Source organism: Eriocheir sinensis, chromosome 10, assembly GCF_024679095.1.
Source record: "Eriocheir sinensis breed Jianghai 21 chromosome 10, ASM2467909v1, whole genome shotgun sequence".
Classification (NCBI taxonomy): domain Eukaryota; kingdom Metazoa; phylum Arthropoda; class Malacostraca; order Decapoda; family Varunidae; genus Eriocheir; species Eriocheir sinensis.
In genome coordinates this window covers 14,768,514-14,789,763 of record NC_066518.1, presented here as the reverse complement: position 1 = coordinate 14,789,763, position 21,250 = coordinate 14,768,514, and positions in this window count along the sequence as shown.

Sequence of the window (21,250 nt, the reverse complement as noted above, 5' to 3'; positions counted from 1 at the left end):
ATAGATTACAAGAGAGACACGTAGATAGATAGCAAAAAAAAAAAGGGGGGGGGGGAGACTCATAAAGGAAGAGAGAGAACAAAAGAGAGAATTTTGCAGGAACATCAGCCAATGAGGACCAGTTTGCCTGTGAACGAAAGAGGGAGTCACGCGAGGGTCCGCAGGGGGGCAGCTGAACACTCCAAAACGGGGAAATATTACCATAATTTCACCACGCAACGGCTCGCCTGATAAGGGTGCGTGCCAGGCCTTTATCAGCTAATCTCCTAATAAACAGTTCCTGGCAGTGACGTAGTTCGGTAGTGCTAATGTGAGGGCTGAAGAGGAGTCTGCCTGCCTGTCTGTCGGGACCTCTTGTTCTTTGGGTAGAGGAGGATGCTGAGGGACATCTTTTCAAGCATTTTGGCGCCCGAGCTCACATATTTAACAAGACTGTAGAATAAGAATAAGAGTTTGGGTCATTTCCAGGGGTAGTTTTATGACCCTGGTGGTAGTCCGACCCTTCTTCTGTACCATGAACCTAACAAAACACTCATGAGAATCCTAATGATCTTCTTTTCGGTTATTGGAATTAGTAGATGTAAGAGCCGACTTCCACACTACCTAACACTGCTGTAGAAATAAAAATGAGGTAAGGCTGTGGAAACGTAGTGGAATAATTTAAGGAAGGTGGGAGCAAAATCATAACTCTGGAAGAAAAATTAACACGTGAAATAAAGTAAAGGCTAAGTTCATAAAAAAAATAACACGTGAAATAAAGTAAAGGCTAAGTTCATTAAAAAACTAACACGTGAAATAAAGTAAAGGCTAAGTTCATAAAAAAATTAACACGTGAAATAAAGTAAAGGCTAAGTTCATAAAAAAAATTAACACGTGAAATAAAGTAAAGGCTAAGTTCATAAAAAAATTAACACGTGAAATAAAGTAAAGGCTAAGTTCATAAAAAAAATTAACACGTGAAATAAAGTAAAGGCTAAGTTCATAAAAAAAACTAACACGTGAAATAAAGTAAAGGCTAAGTTCATAAAAAAAATTAACACGTGAAATAAAGTAAAGGCTAAGTTCATAAAAAAAAATTAACACGTGAAATAAAGTAAAGGCTAAGTTCATAAAAAAAAAAAAAAATGATGTTGTAGAATGAGTTACTGTAATGTAGCGAGACTGAAGCGTAGTAAAGTAGTTGGTTATAGTTAGTGGTAGGTAGTTAGTGGTAGTTTAGTAGTAGTAGGTGTTAGTGGTAGGTTAGGAGTGTTGGGTTGGTAGTAGTAAAAGTTTTGCTGATAAAAAAAAAAAACGGTGTAGAAGGAAGTAATGAAATATAATGTATCGAGACTCCCACCCACAACGGCGCCACAAATTCAGTTCACTTCCCGATGTGATGTCAATGCTATTCTTGTAATATAGCGAGGCTGATGAGAGGTAAAGGTTAGGTTGATAAAAGGCACGTTGTAGAAGAAACTAATGAAATGTGATGTAGCGAGACTCACCCACAACGGCGCCACAAATTCAGTTCACTTTCCGATGTAATGTCAATGCTTTTCTTGTAATGTAGCGAGGCTGAGGCGAGGTAAAGGTTAGGTTGATAATAGAAACAGTGTAGAAGAAACTAATGAAATGTGATGTAGCGAGACTTCCACCCACAAAGGATCCACAAATTCAGACCACTTTCCGATGTAATGTTTATGTTATTCTCGTAATCTAACTTGATGAGGAGCGTGGTTATGTTATTAGTCTTGTCTTATCATGCGCTGGAAGAAAAATATACCGGGAAATTGATTCTCGTGGCTCATTTACAGTTTGAAATAACGTTTGGTAAAGTTCGGTGTGGCAATGACAGGAAGTGTTTCATATATATATTTTTTTTAATGTGATACGAGAACTGTAACACGCATGTCTGTCTGTCGGTTTGTCTGTGCCTGTCTGTCTATCTTTCTATCTATCTATCTATCTATCTATCTATCTATCTATCTATCTATCTATCTATCTCACCGTCTGTCTGTCTTCTGTGTGGTGATGAGGGATGATTCACACACACACACACACACACACACACACACACACACACACACACACACACACACACACACACACACTTACTTACTTCCGTAGAGCCTCAGATCATTCGTTATGTAAGCAGCTCTCGGTGTGTCGTAGGCATTAGCTATGAAGCTTCCTCCGTGAGTTTAGTTGTCGAATCTATCCCTGGGGTCAAAGTTCTCTTGTTGCAGTACATTGAAATACACAAGGGTACTAGGAAGCTTCAGGAGGCCAGTCGGCTACACTTGAGGTTTGCCGAGAACAAATTAAAACACCATCGGTCCTTCCCATCCATAAATCTTGCCTCCATTCGTCAAGGTGGCTTCAGTCCACGTACCGCTCGACTAGCTGTATGGCATGGTGTTGCCTTATCCTCATGGCCTCGTAACGTAACATTGCGTCCCATCCTCCTAATAGTCCTCACATTGCCGTGACTGCTCTGAGAAGGCTGCTCCAATCACTCCAGGGAGGGTGAGGTGAGGCGGCGCTCTGCCAACGGGGTGTACAGTTGTATAAAAGGCGGTGTTCTAGTATCCTGTAACTTTCTCCACGTAACACGCCTTAGCACATTAATAATCCCTTTTTAATAGTCTTCACTTAGCCGTGGCTGCTGAGAGAAGCTGCTCCACCACCCCATGCAGCGAGGGTAAGGAGGCGCTCGACTGACTGGGTTAGTTGACAGGTGTGTGTACGCTTCAGGTGTGCAGCTTCCACACCTGTTGTATGGTTCTCCACACCTTTGGTGCTTACCTGTCACTTGGCAACCTCGGAACGTAAAACATGTATACCGTTTAAACACCTTCAAGGTTGATGCTTAAAGTGTTCCATCATGGCAGTAGTGGCGCTGCCCTCTCCTCGCCGCCACCTCCCGGAGCCCTCCCCGCCGCCGCCCCTCGGCCCCCGACTCGTCTCCACCCGCTGCCCTTCAGCCGTTGATGTAGCGTGGATAGAAGGACAGAGGCAGGCATGAAACGAGAGCTCCAAGTTTACTGTATTAACCGTGAAAACCAAGGAACATGTGGGGCGTTGCGTGTGTGGCGTAGTCAAAAGGTACAGAGGAAATTACCACCTTTGCAGACTCCACTTGGTGGCTTGTTGCGTGTCGCATGTGAACAGTCAGTGATTCAGTTAATGCACCACGTCAATTGACTGAAGAGCGTCTGATTGGTAAACGTCCAGTTAGTCATTCAAATTGGTTTGAATGAGAAGCCACCAGCGGGAGTGTGTTGCCATCTAGCGGCTTGGCCCTCGTCACCCCGGAGAGGACGTCCAGCATGTGTCACCGAAGGAGAAAGGTCAGGGCTAGCATGTACTCACGGCCACTCTGTAAGGCATCGCACCCTCTAGGAACGCTGAGGTACACGGGACGCTCAGGATTCCGGTGTCACGGTTTTCCGTAGGCGTGCTGGTAGCCTAGTAAGGAATCTGGAGGCAGTAGTTTGCTTATGTTTGAGTCAGGCACCACGAGGTGCACGCAGCTGTGATCCGCTGTAAGCGTTACCACTGAAGTGTTTTTATGGGGTTGGTTTATTTAGAGAAAGAAAATACATAAAATTTTATTTGCTAGCACTTACATGTAGCCAGTTAGTGTTTCTTTGTGGGGGGTGTAAAGGCTGCCTCACCCATTAGTGTTTTAACTAAATAAGACCAAATAAAGGTCTAGGAGGAGAGTAGGGGTTGTTTCACTGATCATAATTAATAACTATCATTATCCAAATAAAGTTTCACATATAGTTTACTGTTTGGTCATTATTAACAGTAACGGTAATGATGGTAGTTTATCGTAAGTTGGTTTAATTACCTTGCTCTGGGCCAGGCCAAGCTCTGGGTAGGTGGAGCCCCGGCCCGGCGTGCAAACCCTCCCCAAACTTGTGTTATATGGAAAGTTAAGCAGTTTGGAGTCTCTTAAGGGCCCGCGGTAACTGTGTGTATCTATGGTTAGGCCACTTTCTGAACTCTAATTAGGCTGTTATTCACTTGCCATAATTAGGAAAGTAGGTTTGTTATTTACTGAAAAACAAAGCATCGTAAAGTTTGGCACTGCGTAGAGGAAAAACACACACACACACACACACACACACACACACACACACACACACACACACACACACACACACACACACACGACAGATTTTTTTTTTTTCGCCTGTCAGCTTTCCGATGGGCAGGTGTGTGTGTGTCCGGCGCCTCCCCGCCCGGCGCCTCTGCATATATTTTGGGGTAAGAGTTCCACTTTTTTTTCTGTATCTTTTTCGCTGCACTAGAAACTCTCCTGGCAACAGCAACAAAAGCAAAAGGTATAGGACGGTACTTACCTTGATTTCCTTAGTTTCTTTATTGTTTATTTAGTGTTTTATTGCTGAGGTATGACGTGACGTACTTACCTGGTATGCTTGTACTGGATTTTCCGCTCCAGGAGAGAAATTTATACGAAGAAAAGTCCTCCAGGTTTACTTCCCAAGGGCGACGCTCCGCGGGTAATGAATTTGGATGTGCGAGGATTTGTTTTTCAGATGACGTGCAGAATCCCGTCTCCCCCTTGCATCCCTTAAGCCCTCCTGGGTGGGGACAGCGACAACAGGACCTCCCCCCTTTCTCCTCCCCTCCTCCCCCTACCCCTCCCCCAGTACACCCCATGAAGGAGACAGGCTGCTTTTATTTTTCTTTCTCTGTCTCTCTCTGTAGACTGTCACGTTCCATCCATCCACAGTGTTTGGTTTCACGGAATGGTGGTGATGATAGTGGTGGTGGTGGTGGTGATGTTGTTGATGACTTTGGTGTTAGTGATGTTCTTGTTGTTCTTGGGTGGTGGTGATGGGGGGGGGGGTGGAATGGCAGGTTGTGGTGGTTGAAAGAGTCGTTTTGGTGGGGGAGGGGTTTGCAGGGTAGTGGTGGTTGTGGTGGTGGTTAAGACAGTCGTGGTGGAAGTGGAGGTAGTGGTTGAGGAGCAGGTCATAGGGGGTTGAAAGGGTCGTGGTGATGGTGGCGGGGGTGGTGGTGGTGCAGGTCACGTATGGTCAAAAGGTTGTGGTGTTGGTGGAGGAGCAGGTCAGGCGGTCAGCACGGCACGGCAGGACAGGACACACACACACAACGCAGGTTAGTCTCATATAGTCAGCGGTGATCGTCGACTTGCTCAGTGACCCAGCAGTAATTTTTTTCACAGTGCGTTGCGCTAATCTCCTGTAAATGAATAAACGAATCCGGGCATTTTATTGTCTGATGATAAACATTGATAGTGTTCCCGCTCCCAAAAGTGTCGCGCGCGGGAATGTTTGTTTGCATCATATTTCGCAGTTCGGCAATAAATATTTAGGGGGAGGTATATTGGCCGGGCGAGCTGTGTTAGTTTTGGGTCCATACAGTAAACGTTTGGTTGCGTGCGTTTGTTTAGTTGCCGGTAGTATAGTTGTTGTTGGCGGGGCTATCGATGTGACGTGATGGGATAGGGGATGTGAAAGGGGTTGAAGGGGTCAGGCTGCCCTTCCCATCTCCCCCCGGCTACCCCACAGCGCCCAGCTCTTTGTTTCTGACGCGTCGTGGCGGCCTCTACCGTGCGTCCCTTTATCAATTCAGCACGCCAGGGGGTGATGTTCTGCTGCACGTGTGTCAGGGCGAACACCTGCCGCAGTCTACCTCATACCATTGTCCTTCCCATACTCAATATTCCCTTGCCCTCCTCCTTACACCGCCCGGCTACTCTCCTCCCCTTTCTGACTCTTCCCATTCCTGCTTCTCGGGGATGGTTACGTGGGGAAGGGAAGCGAGTGTCCGGATGGTCAAGGATGCAGGGAAAGTACGTCGCTTGACACAACCTGGAAACATTGATATTTTTTCATGTAAATATGTTAAGCAGTTCAGTATCTACCATTCCATTGAACTGAATCGAAAATATATTGCATTAGATTAAACTTTCTTTCCTTTTCCACTCTTGTTTTATCTCACAGGACCGACAGCCTGAGAATATTGTGCAGAGATAGATGACGGACCTCTGAGGATAGCACTGTGGGGCCTTTTATTGTCAGTGGCGGCAGGGTAAAACAGGTTTTGGGGGTGCATAGGTGCCCCCTCCCTCGCCAGGCCTCTCTTCAGCAAGGTATCATGCAGTTCTTGTTCCCCGCGAAGAGCTTGGCCTACGCTCAAGCTGACGAGACACACTTAGACACCACATGGACGTTTTCTCTAGGCCAAATCTGTTGAGACGCCGCAAACCAACAAATGCACGTCAGGAAGGCTCCAGGATCTCAGGCTGCGATGCACTGAGGCTGAGTTTATGGCCATTATCTCTCATCTGTGTCTAATGCCGCTCCTGCAGACAGAAAGCCCGACAACGATTGGAGTCTAGCAAGCAAAATTGAGCCTGAATAGCCATAATAAAAACCGTCTGCGGAACGAGCCCACATTTTCTGTCCGCCATCTAAGTGTCCGGCGTTCACGACTCGGTTTTATGGATGCAAATTCGTCACAAAAAAAACATCGCTTTAGGTCCTCGCGCGCCTCAATCAGCGGCTGGTAATGTCCGTGGTAAGAATGGCGGCGGCCCTCGGAAGACATCCTTTTGCATTTGAGAGTTTTATTGTCCGTGTGATTTTATGTCTCACGCTCGCACGTCGATTTATCTTCCTCTTCTTCCTTGGTTCTTCTGCTTATGTTTGGTCTTGTTCTTGTTCATCTCTGCTTCTTCTTCTTCCTCTTCTTTTCTTATGTTTGGTCTTGTTCTTGTTCATCTCTGCTTCTTCTTCTTCCTCTTCTTTTCTTATGTTTGGTCTTGTTCTTGCTCTTCTGCTGTTCTTGTTTTCCCTGCTACTTCTTCTTTTATTTCTTCTTCTTCTTCTTCTTCTTCTTCTTCTTCTTCTTCTTCTTCTTCTGTTTTACGTCTTTTTCCTTTTCTTCTTGTTCATCTTCTTCTTCTTCTGTTGGTTGTTCTTATCGTCATTTGTTGTTGTTTAATGTCAGTTTTCCTCCTCTTCTTTATCTTCTTTTTATTGCAGTAGTTGTAGGTTTTTGTTGTCACTGATTGTTTTGCTGTTTTTTTTATTGCTATTGTTGCTGTTGTAATGGCGTTCATCCTCTTTATCTTCACTTTTTCACATTAGCCACTTATCCATTTATCAGTTTGGGGATTCATATTTTTTTTCTCTTGGACATCACAGGCTTTAAAGGGTTAATGTGACTGATATGAGCACTAAGGCCACGCGCATCTATAGCGTATACATCCAACTTTACTTCCTTATATCTATCACATCCTAGTCACCGCCTCTTCGCCGCCCCTCACGTGGTCACACTGTTAGCACGCCCATCACCAGAGGCAAACACTAGGCTCCAACACCTTGCCTTCCTGTATACCTGTTTGTAATCAGTATTTGAATCACGGTGTAGAGAACTGTGTGTGGCGGTGGAGGCGGAAAAGTGGGTGTGGGTGTGGGGGGGGGATTGTGGGGGAGTATGTGTGTGTGTGTGTGTGTGTGTGTGTGTGTGTGTGTGTGTGTGTGTGTGTGTGTGTGTGTGTGTGTGTGTGCTGGCGGAGTAGTGATGATGGATGGCGCGTCACACTGGACCGGTCTTGTCCAGCCACCTCGTCCCGGACCCCTGCATCATCTCTGTCTCTCTTCATCTCTTTGCCCCTGCCACACTGCTACAGCCCCCTTCTCCTCCCTACCTCACCCCTGCCTTTTTGTCTCTTCGTCTATTAACTCTTTTTTTTTTTTTTCCTTCCCCTGCTGCTTTTCTCTTTCCTCTCTCTCTATTCACTTATCCACATATTATTAGTCTGGGGATGTATATATTTCCTTGGTTTCCTTGGGCATCACAGGCTTAAATAGCTAATGTGACTTATATGAACACTAAGGCCACGCGTACCTATAGCCTATACTTTTCTTTAGCCCCCTTCCCCGTGTTCTTCTTCCCCTTGTCGTGTATTCCTGTCTTCTTGTCTCCTATTCCTCCTTTCCCTGCCTCTGTCACTCCTATCTCTCTGTGTTCCCTTCTTCCCTTTTTCCCCTTTTAACCCTTATGCTACTCTTCACTTTCCTCTCTATCTATGTGTTCTCTTCTTTAGCCCCCTTCCCCTTGTTCTTCTTCTCCTCGTCATGTATTCTTGCCATCCTCTCTCCTATTTTCTCTTTCATGTCTATTTCTTTGTGTTCCCTTCTTCCCTTTTCCCCTTGTACCCCTTATGCTACTCTTCACTTTCCTCTCTATCTATGTGTTCTCTTCTTTAGTTCCCTTCCCCTTGTTCTTCTTCTCCTCGTCGTGTATTCCTGTCATCCTCTCTCCTATTTCTCCTTTCCCTGCCTCTATCACTTTTTCTGTCCCTCTTTCTGCTTCTACCTTGTCCTCTTCCGCTTCCTGGGTCCCTGCTACAGCCTCTTATTCCCTGTCATGAACTCTCCTAGCTCCCTGTTTCTTCTCCTATTTCTTCTTCCCCTTCCCTTATCACTTTCTCTGCACTTGCTCCTGGTCCTACTTCTTCCTCTTCTTCCTGCTTCTGCTTCTCTACTTTCTTGCTAGAGTTCCCCTTTCCTTCTGTATCCGACCCCAGTCTTCTTATCTCTGTATTATTTGCTCTTGATTCTGCTGGTATCCTTTCCCTCTGACCTTCCTTCTCCTTCTGCCTTTACCTCTCTTTCTTTGTTCCAGCCCTCAGCTACTAACTTCGCTCTTGCCCCTTCCTCCTCTTCCTCTGTGTCAGTCCTTGCCACCCTCCCCCCTTCCTCCTGTCATGTGATCTCAGCCTTCATATTATTTTTCCAGCCTCGAGTGTTCGCCCTGATCTTCCTTCTTCACCATTTTTATCTCCAGTTTTGTTTTTATTTCTGCAATTTTTTTTCCTTCCGGGTTTTCATTTACTTTGGTGGGTTCGTGATCTGTGCTTCCCGCGTATCGTTGCCTCTTCATCATATAAGGGAAGGAAGAAGGGAGGAGGAAAGCGTCATATTCACTCCATCGCTCACGCTCCTATCTCTCTGCTCCATCGTCTATCTTGTTTTTCGTTATTCAGTGTTGGAGGTTAGTAGTAGTCAGCATCGTTACATGTTTGCCTTTCCCTTCGTCTCTAAGTGTGAGTTTATACCTTGCTTGCCACTTACCGGTACTTCCTCTTCCTTTTCCGTCTTCTCCAAATACTCCTATACCCCTTTCCCCCTCCCTCCGCCTATAGCATATCCGTTCATGGTCTTAGTTGCAGTAAATTCACAGTTCATCATCCACTCACATTTTCATTCACTACTCCTTTACTTTCTGCTTCCTTTAGTCACCTCCTCCTCATCCCTCGCCTCTACCTCCTCTTCTTCCTCCTCCATGTCTTCCCTCTCCCCACCGGCGTCGTGATGCAAGTATAGTTCCTCCTTCTATATTTACTCCTTTGTCTCGTATACATATTAACTTGTATACCTGCGTGCCTTCCTTTCCATAGTGTAACCTTAACCCTTTCAACCTCCTCAACCCAACCCTTCCCTCCCTCCCTACCCCGCCATGCATATCCCACACCCACCCTCATGGTCGCTCACCCCTCTCCTATGCCCCTCTGCTTCCCCTGCACCCCCTTCCTGCAACTCAGTATTCACGTCCTGCCGCCTTGCATTTCTCAGCAGTGTACCCTCGACTCCGTGTCCGTCTCTGTCCGGCTCATCTGTCAAGCGCTTGTCTGCCCATCGCAATTCATTACTGCGCTCCGCCCTCCGCCCTACCTCCCTCCCTCCCTCCCTCCCTGCCTGCCTTAAAATTCAATAATAATAATAATAATAATAATAATAATAATAATAATAATAATAATAATAATAATAATAATAATAATAATAAGAGAAGTAATATTAATGAAGGTGGTGAAGATGTAATGAGATGAAATAGATTAGAAGTAGTAGTAGTAGTAGTAGTAGTAGTAGTAGTAGAAATGATGATAATAATAATGATAATAGGTAATAATAGTAATAATAATAATAATAATAATAATAATAATAATAATAATAATATAAGAGTGCTAAGCTGAGTAGTACGTGTTCTAAAGGCGGAGATCTGTAGCAAGCGGCGGGGAGGGGGGGGGGGTCCTTAGGAGACCAGCACGAGGAGGAGAAGGAGGAGGAGGTGGTGGTGGTGGTGGTAGTGGTGGTGGAGGTAGTGGAACTAGAGGAGGAGGAAAAGGAGAGGAGAGAAGAGAAGAGAAGAGAGGAGAAGAGAAGAGACGAGAGAAGGAGGAGGAGGAGGAGGAGAGGGGCACGTAGGAACTCCACCCTGAGCAGGCTACCCGCGGCCCCGCCCTGACCGGCCAGCAGGAGTCGTGGCGGTGGCTCACGAGTGCTGCTGAACCCCGGTGCTGAGCCTGACGCTGGGCCCTCCCTTGGTGCTGACGGGACGGGCGGGCTGATTAGGCTGATGCTGATAATGATATTCTTATTATTCTTTTTTCTTCTTTGTCTTCGTTTTCGTCTTCTTTTCCTTATTCTTTTTCTTTTTCTTCTACTTCTTCTTCTTCTTTATATTCTTCTTCTTCTTCTTCTTCTTCTTCTCATTATTGTTATTATTAGTATAATTTTTATTACTGTTGTCTTCTTGTTCCTCTTTTCTTCTGTCTCATCTAGTTCTTTTTTTCCAATCTCTTGTTATTTCTAGCTTCATTATTATTGTTATTATTATTATTATTGTCGTATTCCTGTTCTTGTTTTCGTCTTGTTCTTGCTAGTATCACTATTATTATTATTATTATTATTATTATTATTATTATTATTATTATTGTTATTATTATTATTATTATTATTATTATTATTATTATTATTATTGTCTTGTTTCTGTTCTTTTCTTCTTGTTCATCTTTTGTTTTCTTGTTATTGTTCTTTTCTTGTTCTAGTTCTTCATGTTCTTGTTTTTTTACTGCGTCTCCTTATTCACTTGCGTCAAACATAAACCCGAGGTATGCTGTCTTGTTATTGTTCTTTTTCTTCTAGTTGGTTCTTGTTCTTCATCTGCTGCATCTCATTCTTCACACTCCTCTAACATAAGCTCGATGGATGCTGTCTGGGCTGAGTGATGTTGAGTAATGTCGGGCGCTGACGGCGGCGGCGGCTTCAGAGTGTGTGCATCGGGGAGCCGTGTTGTTGTTGCTGGGATCTAGGACACCAACCTCAACCCTGTCTCTGCTCCTCAGGCCCAAACTTCCCCACTTCTCACGTTCTCTTCTCAGGACCTTGATCTTGACTCTCTTCTGGTCCTCTTCCCACTCTCTTCCTCTTCCAACACCTCCTTCATTCATGCAGCCTTCACTCATGGCTCCCCACGTCCCCGCCTCCACGCTTGTCGTCCGTGCAGGTAGAAAGTAAGACGAGTATCAAAGCGCCAGTTGAATCGCAGTGTTTGCTCCCTCGCCGCGAACATCAGCAGTGGTCCTCCTCTCGCCATGATGAGGCTCAGCGGGGAGGGTGATATGTGCCGGGGGTGAGGCGAGGGTGTGGTGTTGAAGGCTGGAGGTGGAAGTGAGTGCTAGTCCCGCCATATACCCAGCCTTGCCTCATGCCTCTCGTCCATTAGAATGCGACCTCTTCCTCCTCCGCCCTCCGTCTAGCTGCTGCTCTGGCTTACCATGACGTGCTGGGGTGAGGGAGACGAGGGTGTGGTGCTTGAGGGATGGAGGTAAGTATTATTCCTTCCATAGCCTTGCCCTCACTCTTGTTCCCTTCCTGTAGAACACTTCCCGTCTCTCCCCTTCGTCTCTCTGGCCGCTGCTCTGGTTTACCTTCATGGCTGTGGGCTGACTTGTGTATCAGTACCTTCCCTCTAGTTCTCTTACAGTAGAACACTTCCCTTCCCTCCCTTCGTCTGTCTGGCCGCTGCTCTGATTTACCTTCATGGCTGTTGACTGACTGGCATATTAGGCGACCACCGTCTCCTGCAGGACCTTGAAAGAGAAACAGCTATCAATATTGGAGTCTTGTGTGCCCAGGGAGGAGAGGTGAGGGTCATGTTTTCTGCTACCTTCTCGGCCAGGATCACGCAAACGTATGTTGTGATGTTTTGTGTTTCTACGTGGCTGTGTTGCGTTGCCTTGTGTTGTCTGTGTTGCGAATGCTGTAATGGTCCTTCATCTGTGCTGTATTGTTTTACATGCTGGTGGTGTTCATACAAAAGGCTTCTTCCTTGATCCTTGTTGTACTTTTATGGTGTTGTGTGCGTTGTACTGGTTTTTTCTCCACATTGCATGATTGTTACGGCTCAGAATATTAAGTAATTACAAAAAAAAAAAAGTACCGAAAGGAACCTTGGATATAGATTTAAAGGAGCGGAGCCAGGAAAGCAGACAGAACCTTGAGGCGGGGCGGCGGGCGAGAATGGGCGGAGGCTGGTGGCCGGCGAGGGCGCCCCATAAATCAAGAGTACTAAGTGGAAACGACGCGAGATGAAGTGTGTCCGACAAATGAACCTAGACCACAGCAACATTGGCAGCGAGGCGCGCATTACCCAAAGTGAAGCGACCTCGTTGTCATGTATAAGGTTATTAGAATGCTGTCTGGGGAGGTAGTAAGCTTCCAGCAGGGCCGGCCCCAGCATAGCAATAAGGGCGACTGACCCGCTGCACGTAGCTTCCCCACCATCGCCCGTGTTAACGAGGGGTCGCACCAGCCGCCGCCGCCGATACCTCCCGGGGCTGGGGCCGGGGCGGGGCGGATTGCCGGAGCTGTATGCTCGCCCACCCCACTCCCGACGGGGCCAGCCACAGGTACAACCATAGGGTGGAATCTAAAGAGTCTCAGACTGACCTCAATTTGAATTCTTCACGATGATATGAACAATGTATAGGGAAGGCAGGGACAGTACGTCTCTCTTCTGTTTTGTTGTCGGTTTTTTTATGGGTGCATTTTGCTTTATCTGTGCCTGGGTCTTCCTTGTTTTTATGTGTTTTTCTCCTCGGGGAGGTGGTTGTTGTGAGCTCTGCGGGGGCCTACTCGTAATCTGAGGTCAGGCTGCGGAGTAAGAAACATAAACAGGTTACTTGGGTGGGGAATGTTCTTTGTCGCCAGGCGAGGCTCGGCCGGGAGGGGCCGCTGACCGTTTCAAAGAACTGGACGAACTGAGGCTTGGGCGTGTTCCTCCTCGATGGGGGAGGCGCAGCAGCAAACCCTGAACCGCCGTCATGCCCCGCCGCGGCGCTGGTCTCTGGGGAGAGGGAGGCGTCGGGGCACCGCTCATTTATTGTTCAACGTTGCCTCTGTCAACACTCCGCTTCAAAACAAATCAAACCGCAGATTCACCAGAGTATCAGGTTTTGGGGCAGATACGGACAGAGATAATATGGACCAGGTAGTGATGCGATGTATTTTTCCTTCCATGTTCGTCGTTTCAGTATAGCTAGTCGCCTCAAGTGAAAGAGAAAAAAAATAGCCATATCCAAGTGTAACAGTTTGGGGGGGCCCACGTTGTTCAGAACTGATAAGAGTCTGAGTGCACCTAAAGCCTCCCACGCGTGTATCTTGGCCGGATAAGTCATGGACGGAGGAAACGAGGTGTTGAGGAGTGCGCCGCCGCTGTTCTGAGAATGGATACCTATTGAGTGGCGGAGCCGGGCGAGTCTTGGCCCCGATGACCAGCAAGGCGTGGAGCAGTTAATGGCCTCTGCCCCACGTCCACCCGCACCCACTGTGTGCTGCACGGGCCCCTACACCCCCTCACTCCTCCAACTCCCTCGACTCCCCCTCCACACACACTAATGGAAATCATAATGATGATGGTTATGATAAGTGATAATTTTAAGTGGAAGAAGAAAATAAAAACCCAGAAAATATGAGGTGCAGACGTATAATAAAAGTTCCTCGTACAACAAACTTTCCTGCAGGAGCTCCCATTCCTGGAGGAGCGGGTTGGCGGGTTCCTAGGCCTATCGGCGGGTAGGGGTGCGGGGAAGGGGCGGGGGCGGGAATAGTGAAGAGTGAGAGCTCGGGCGAGGCGATGCGAGGGGCGGTCGTAGATCAGGAGGGGCAAGTTAGTGGGCGGCCGAGCAATTACGGCGTGGGCCATGATGAAGTGTGGAGGTGGCGGCGGCGTGTTAGGGGATGATGGAGGTTGAGGGGCCTCCCCTGGCGGGCGAGTGTTGAAGTGGGCGCCGCCCTCTTCCTGCCCACCGCCCTCTGGCCCGCCCTTCTCTCCACCTCTTGCATACAAACACCCTCATTCTTCATTTTCCGCCCCATAATACGTGCCCCCTCGTACAATCATCTCGCCGTGTATTGTAACCTGATATAATGAGGTGGTCAGCGCGCGCCCCTCGGCGGGCGTTGGCCGTAGAGTTGAGCCGCGCTGCCGAAGACGGTCTGATGCGTGGGGGATTTGTCTTGAGCTACGCTGGTCCTTGGAGCTGATTCAAGGCTTAAATCCTATTTACGTATACACACGGATACTCTCAACATGCTCCTGTGTACGTTTTTTTCACCTCGTTTCTGTTGGTACACTACAAAACCGATTATTATTGTCAGTCAGCCTCCGTCCGTCATGTCCTCGTCATTCCACCCGAACCTAAAATATTTCCTCAGTCGTAAGTCGTTTAATGTGGGGTGCAACATTTTGTTAAGGAAAAACATCCACTTTTACCTTCCTTTCCACCTCCTCGCAGCGTCTCATTTAAGAGCGGCGTAACAGAGTGGAGAGTTGATAGCGTTAATAGAGACAGGGCTGTTGGAATGCCAGGAATGATTGACTGACAGATGGCAGTGATCTGAGAAGACTTGGCTCATAAGAGTCTTCTAGGCTTCCCTTGCACTGGTCTTCCATTCGGGAGTCATCTTCATATTTACCCGCGAGTCGTCAGCCGTCTGTTGTTCATCAGGTGTTTTTGTCGAGGGTCTTCACTGTCAAGTTGAGTGTCGTGAAGGGAGGCGGCGTGACGGAGACGATGTTTGTGTGATAAGGAGCAGCGCTAATGTAAGACTCGGCGCCGCCAGCAGACTGTGACGGTGCCCTGCTCCTGCCTCGGCGGAGTAAGTAGACAAAACAAACAGGAGGTGGTTGACGGGACCTGCCAGGGCAGACGTCTGTTTATGTTGGCCTGTAAACATTGACGTTCAGACCTAAATGTTTACCCCAATAAAACGCGTGTTTGCGCCTTTTTTCCGTACACTAGCGGGAGTTTTTACCTCATGCTCTCACAACATGGTCACGACTCGCCTGAACCTCTATACGTTACCTGTTACCTGCTTCAGGACACCTCCACGCCCCTCCCCTTACCTCACCCCATCTTGTCCTTCATTCCCATCGCTGTCATGGATGTTCTCCTCACTCATTCCTGTTCCTCATCTATACAGCTTCGATACAGTGTTTGTAGTGCGCATCGATCTTCCTCACCACTGCTCTGTCCATTTCTCTGTGTCTTTCTGGGTCTCTGTTCCCTGTCTTTGTTCTCTGGTATGTCTCTGTTCCATCTTCACAGCTATCGGATCATTGTTAGTGCGCCATATGGACTTTCCGCAGCACCGCCCTGTCCACTAGTCTGCCCCTCGCAACTTGCAGCTCATTTCGCCATTTCTTTGTGTCTTCCTGGGTCTCTGTTCTCTGTTTTCTGTCTTCTGTTCCGTCTTCACGGCTCTCAGATCATTGTTTGTGGTGCCCATCGACCTTCCTCAGCACCGCTCTGTCCACTGGTTTTGCGTCGCTCTCTCTCACAACTTGCAGTTCATTTCGCCATTTCTCTGTGTCTTCCTGCGTCTCTTTTCCTGTCCCTGATTGCCGTGCGTGGCGTCCCTCCCCGCGCCCTCGTAACGTTGGGTTATTGCGGTCAAGACTACGTGGAGGGACTCAGAGCCAGTGAACGAGAGGGAGAGGGAAGGAAGAAAGGACGGCCGAACCCATCCCCTCGCAGGTTTTCCTTCTGTTGATCTCCGTCGCTTCTCTGCAGGGGATGAGAAAGAAACACAAACCACTCAGACGTCTAAGCTGTGCAAGGGGTTTCTTAGACTAAAGTTTAATGAAATGCTGGTTGACTTTTTTTTTCTTTTTAAAATCTGCATAGCCTAATATAGTTACGGTAAAGGAGATACGTTTGTGTTGCAGTTAAAAAGCTTTCCATGTCTTCCTGTGTTGTGTGTGTGTTGTGTGTGTGTGTGTGTGTGTGTGTGTTACAGGCATGAAACTAAATTACTATAAAAGAAAGCTTGTCTTCCTGTGTTGAGTGTGTTGCAGGGAAGAAACTTAACTACTACAACTAAAACTTTGCCTTGTCTTTCTGTGTTGTGACATCTTATTGGAAGGGTACTGAGCCTCACTGCAATCTTGTTTTAATCAGCCTGTGTGTGTGTGTGTGTGGCTTCAAGTATCCCTGTATAAACTATTACTTGTATTTGGATCGCGTGTCTCAGTCGGGGAAGATTTACATTTCTACTTCAAATAATTACTCAGATATGTATAATTTCTATATTTTTTCCACCTTTTTTTCTTCGTTTACACATCGTTGACTGCTTCACTTCACCGCCAAGCATTCCGTCCCAACTGGCATTGCAAGATCTCCTCTCTGGACATACACTCGGCGCACTGAAGGTTAATGTTCGCTGTGTGTTATGTGCATCGCTCGCTGGTCGTGGCTGTGGTGGTGGTGATGGAGATGGCGGTCGCCGCGGCATTTCTTAGGCGTGATTTACGGCACCAAGTCCTTTCTCCGATGCTCCTCGCCGTCCTACACCGCTTTGCTCACTCACTGCGTCGTCGTGAATTATGCAGCGGCCTCCGTTAAGAAATGTCTTCGTGGCATATCATATATTTACACATTACTTTGAAATATGGCTTCGGGTAACTGTGTCATTGGGTCAGGGAGATTATAGGCCGAGATAGAGGCTGGTGTGAGTCGTGAGGGGCGGGACAGCTCAGGGAGGGAGGGAGAGAGGAAGGGAAGGAAAGGAGGGGGTCATAGTACTCACAGCTCTTGGAAGTAGCGGCATGGGACAGGTTCCTCGAGCACGGGGGCGGATATGGAATGGTATTTTCGCGTCCTCTCCAAACAGGGCGGACCATCTACGATGCAGGAATGTTGTCCGTCCAGCCCTCAGACCTGCCCGCTGCCGCCGCCGCCCTCCGCCGCCCGTTCTCCGCCCTCTCCCTCCGTCGCCGTCCCGCCCCCGTTGACACTTATGGTCCGCCGCCTCGCCACGCTGTTGAATTTATTATGTTTCCGGAGACGTCTTCACGCGGGCCAGGGCTCCGCGGCCGTCCTGCTGTCGCGGCCGGCCAGACTTCGCCCCTTGCCGTTCCTAGGCCTCGAGAATGTGGCTTAGGAGAAGGAAAGACAGTAAACTTCCACCGACTTGTGACAGAACCAGCTAGCTCACTCCTCTCTCCTACACACACACACACACACACACACACACACACACACACATGCACACACACACACACACACTCACACACACACATACACATACAGGGGCGGATGAGGCGTCCCTTATCTTGACGGTCCAGCGTAAAATACGAGTACAGACAGACATGTAAATGGCCGTGATAAAGTCAGGGAGAATGAGCTTTAATAACCCGGATCTCTCTGTCCGTCACCGGTGCACGCGTGGCCGCAGGACGCGATAAACAGATCTTTACTTCGCTTTTTTTATTTAGGCCGTAGTTTTTAGGTTTTCGTTTTTTTCTTCTATGACCTTCGGCGCCTGGCTTGCTTGGACACGAACGGGACCTTTGAAGACCCGCTATGTACCTTTCTCCCTCCCGCCCCTTCCCTTCTTCATTATTTTATTGTCTTTTTTATGTATGTTTTTTTTTTTTTTTGTGTGTGTTTGTGTGTTTGTGTGTTTGTGTGGGTCAGTTACCTTCGTCTTAATTATCAGTAGCTCTTCCTCCATTATTATCGTCTCTCTCTCTCTCTCTCTCTCTCTCTCTCTCTCTCTCTCTCTCTCTCTCTCTCTCTCTCTCTCTCTCTCTCTCTCTCTCTCTCTCTCTCTCTCTCTCTCTCTCTCTCTCCTCCCCACCCCACCCCACCCCCGTCACACCTTGCCTCTGTTTCTGCCTCTCACTCCTTTCCCTTCCCTTTCTCCTCCCCTTCCCTTCCCCTTCTCTCTTTCCTCCCTCTCCTTTCCCCTTCCCCTCTCCTCCCTTTTTTCTCCCCTTCCCCTCCTCTTCTCTTCCCTTCCCTCTCCGCTTTTCCTCCCTTTCCTCTTTCCTTCCTTTCCTTTTTCCCTTCTCCCTTTCCTCTCCCCTTGCCCTCCCTCCGCCCCCCACCTGTTGTCCCGCGCCGCCGCTGTGCCTCTCGTGGACTCCTGCGATCTAAAAGTCTCCCGCGGGTGTGTGTCACGCTTCCGAGGGCTCGTGAAGAAGCCGCCAACACGCCCCGAGGCAGGAGGCACCACCCTAGTAATCGGGGTGAAGGGAAATAATGGCCTGTTGTCGGTACGTGAAGGGCACAGCTGGCGGGTCTCGACGGGGCCTGGAGGAGTGTCACGGTTATTATTATTTGTACGGGAGGGAAGGAAGGGTTAAGGGAAGAAAGAAAAGGTCTGGGCGAGGAGAGGAGAGGCAAGGAGAAGAGAGGAAAGTCAATATTAGGGGGAGTCTGAAAGTCTTGGCTCGGGTTCACGCTCTCGTATTTTGACAAGTGATATTTAGTGTTCTGTAAAAGCCTCGGCACCTTAGGCTTTGATTGTTTGTCAGAGGATTAAATGTTGATACGGAGGGTTCGTTTCGTAGCTGGGGTGAGGGGGTGGTGGTGGTGGTGGGCCGTGTGTGTATGGAGGGGAGAGAGAGAAAGAAGGAGGAAAAGATAAAGTAGGAAGGAAAAGCATTGTAAGTTCTTGCGTGTGTTAAACAAAAAGGTGGATTTTTTAAGGTGCGCAGGATATAAAAGTGTGCCTTGATTTTGACCTTTTCTGCCTCAGTGTGCAGTGAAACAGTTTTGACTCCATTGGCTTGCTCTTCACACTCAACACTAATCATTGTTTTTTCTCTTGTTGCAGGTATGTACGTTGTCTTCCTGGTGTTGCCGGAGTGTTGTCGGCAGGGCAGTGTTGCGGTGAGCTGTTTTCGTAGTGTGTGTGTGTGTGTGTGTGTGTGTGTGTGTGTGTGTGTGTGGACATGATGACTTCGACCCTAGTTAGTGTTTCTGTATCTCGGTTTGTGTCCGTCCGTCTTTCTGTCTATCCGCATCTGTATGTGTGTGTGTGTGTGTGTGTGTGTGTGTGTGTGTGTGTGTGTTCGTTTCTCCAGTGTTCAGGTTGTCATTACCTGAAAACTTTATTGCTTAACGTTTTACAAGTTTTTGTGCTAAAAATTGTATCCGGTTAAAAAAAAAAAGATAAGAGTTTTGGGTTTTTAAAGAAGACACATTTTTTCTGTCTTCGATAATCTCGCGAGTTGGGTCCCAGTTGTGCGCATTACGCGAGGGAGAATGGCAGTGTTCTTCTAGCAGCGAGGTTTAGCCATTGCGGTGCACCAATTTTATATGAGTTGCACGATTCTTAGATGAGTAAATCGTCGTAAACCCGCAGTTCAAGAAGGGCTCGCTCGCTTGGCTTCCTGTTGCGCTCCTCTTCGCATTTTGCACCAATATTTTCATGTTATCCGGGAATTGCAAAATCTGCATGATGGTGCTTCCTCTGCTACGGTGATTCTCGGCTATTATTCGAAAAGTGTATCATTCTTTATAATTCTTTAGTTTCTTTAGAGGTTTTTCTCCCAAGGCTTTTTCTTCTGCTGTTTTCATATCCATAAGTTTGAAACTTAATTGCCGGTCACAATTCCTGGCCGGCTTTTTTGCTACACGAACAGAACAGAGGAGACCACATCAACGTTGCCAGATTGTCGTTCTCAGCTTATCATTTTTCCCGATTTCAGCCTATATTCCGTCTCACCCACAAAACTAATGATACCTATTTATATCTATCGTTAAAAGTGTGAATTATAGAGGGTTTTGTGCAGTCATTATGCGTTAGAAATGGGAAAATCTAGTTTGGTGAGTACGATACCGTGGCATCCATGGACCACATGCTTGGCCGGATAGGCGTCACGTTAGCCCACCGACACTCGCGGCTCCACGTCGGTTAATTTGCTGCTAATCTAAATTTTCCTCACTTTTCGGACCGGTTACCCCGGAAGCCGTGCCTGACTGTACCGCTGTGGTGGTGAGGGAGGCGACACAGCGGCGGATGTGTGCTGTGAGGTTGGTTGGTGGGGTTGGAAGTTGGGGGCGGTGAGACGAGGCGTTAGAAGAGGTATTGGACTCGGCGGGGTTGAAATTTGGTCATGGAAAGGGAGGGGAGAATGCGAGGCTTTATTAGAGGTTTTATTTGTCAGTGGTGTACATTTCGATAAGTAAAAAAAAAAAAAAAATGAATTTGAGGTGTTGAGGTGAGATCAGGCGTGGTGATAAGGTATGGGGGAGGGGCATGGCGTATCGTGCATGTTGACAGTCTTATAGTGAGCTTGGTACACCGTGTTTGAGGAAGAAGGGAGAGGTGGGAGGTGCGTCAAAACATGTGTATATATAGGCGGCATTTAGGAGTGAGCTTTGGTGTAGTGTGGATGTGTTTGAGCGTGGTGGAAATGCTTGGCGAGGTTCATTGAGGAAAGTGCAATGAGTTAGCGCGGTGAACAGTGCATGTGAGCGGGTGGCGAGTGTGAGGTGTGTGCCTGGTGACTAGAGTCTGTTTCATTCCGGCTGTCCACTCGCGAACGAAGATGTGGCACCTGCGCATTGGTAGTTCATGATTGCGTGAAGATCAACTTTATATTTCCAGTGATATATTTGAATGTTTGTGTACACATAAAACCCTCAATCCCTTCTATATGAACCGCAAACATGCCGATTTGCATCGATAATCTACCATATCAGCACACGAAAGAACAACTTGTATATCAAACAGTATAGTCTGATCATACTTGAACGACTTAAAGCCTTTCAGATACCCATATTTCATCTCATTCAGGTACATAAAGTGATATCTGGCTCTGCAGGCGTTTACACATAAGGAATTTTCATGTGTTGCATATAAATAACATGGGTAGCCTAATATTCGCAATAGCCTAGCATCAGATTCAACAGTTAATATTAAGTATTTCATGTTATTTCGAGTATTTATCGTTATTTACATGCAGTAAATTATTAAGATACCTTTTATTTGCACTTGCAGAGCCGGATGTCTTTTAATATACGTGAAATTAGCTATCAGTTAATGAAATCGAATAGATCGTTCGAGCATGCTTTGACTAAGTTATTTGATACAAGCTTGTCTTTTGTGTGCTTGTATGTTAG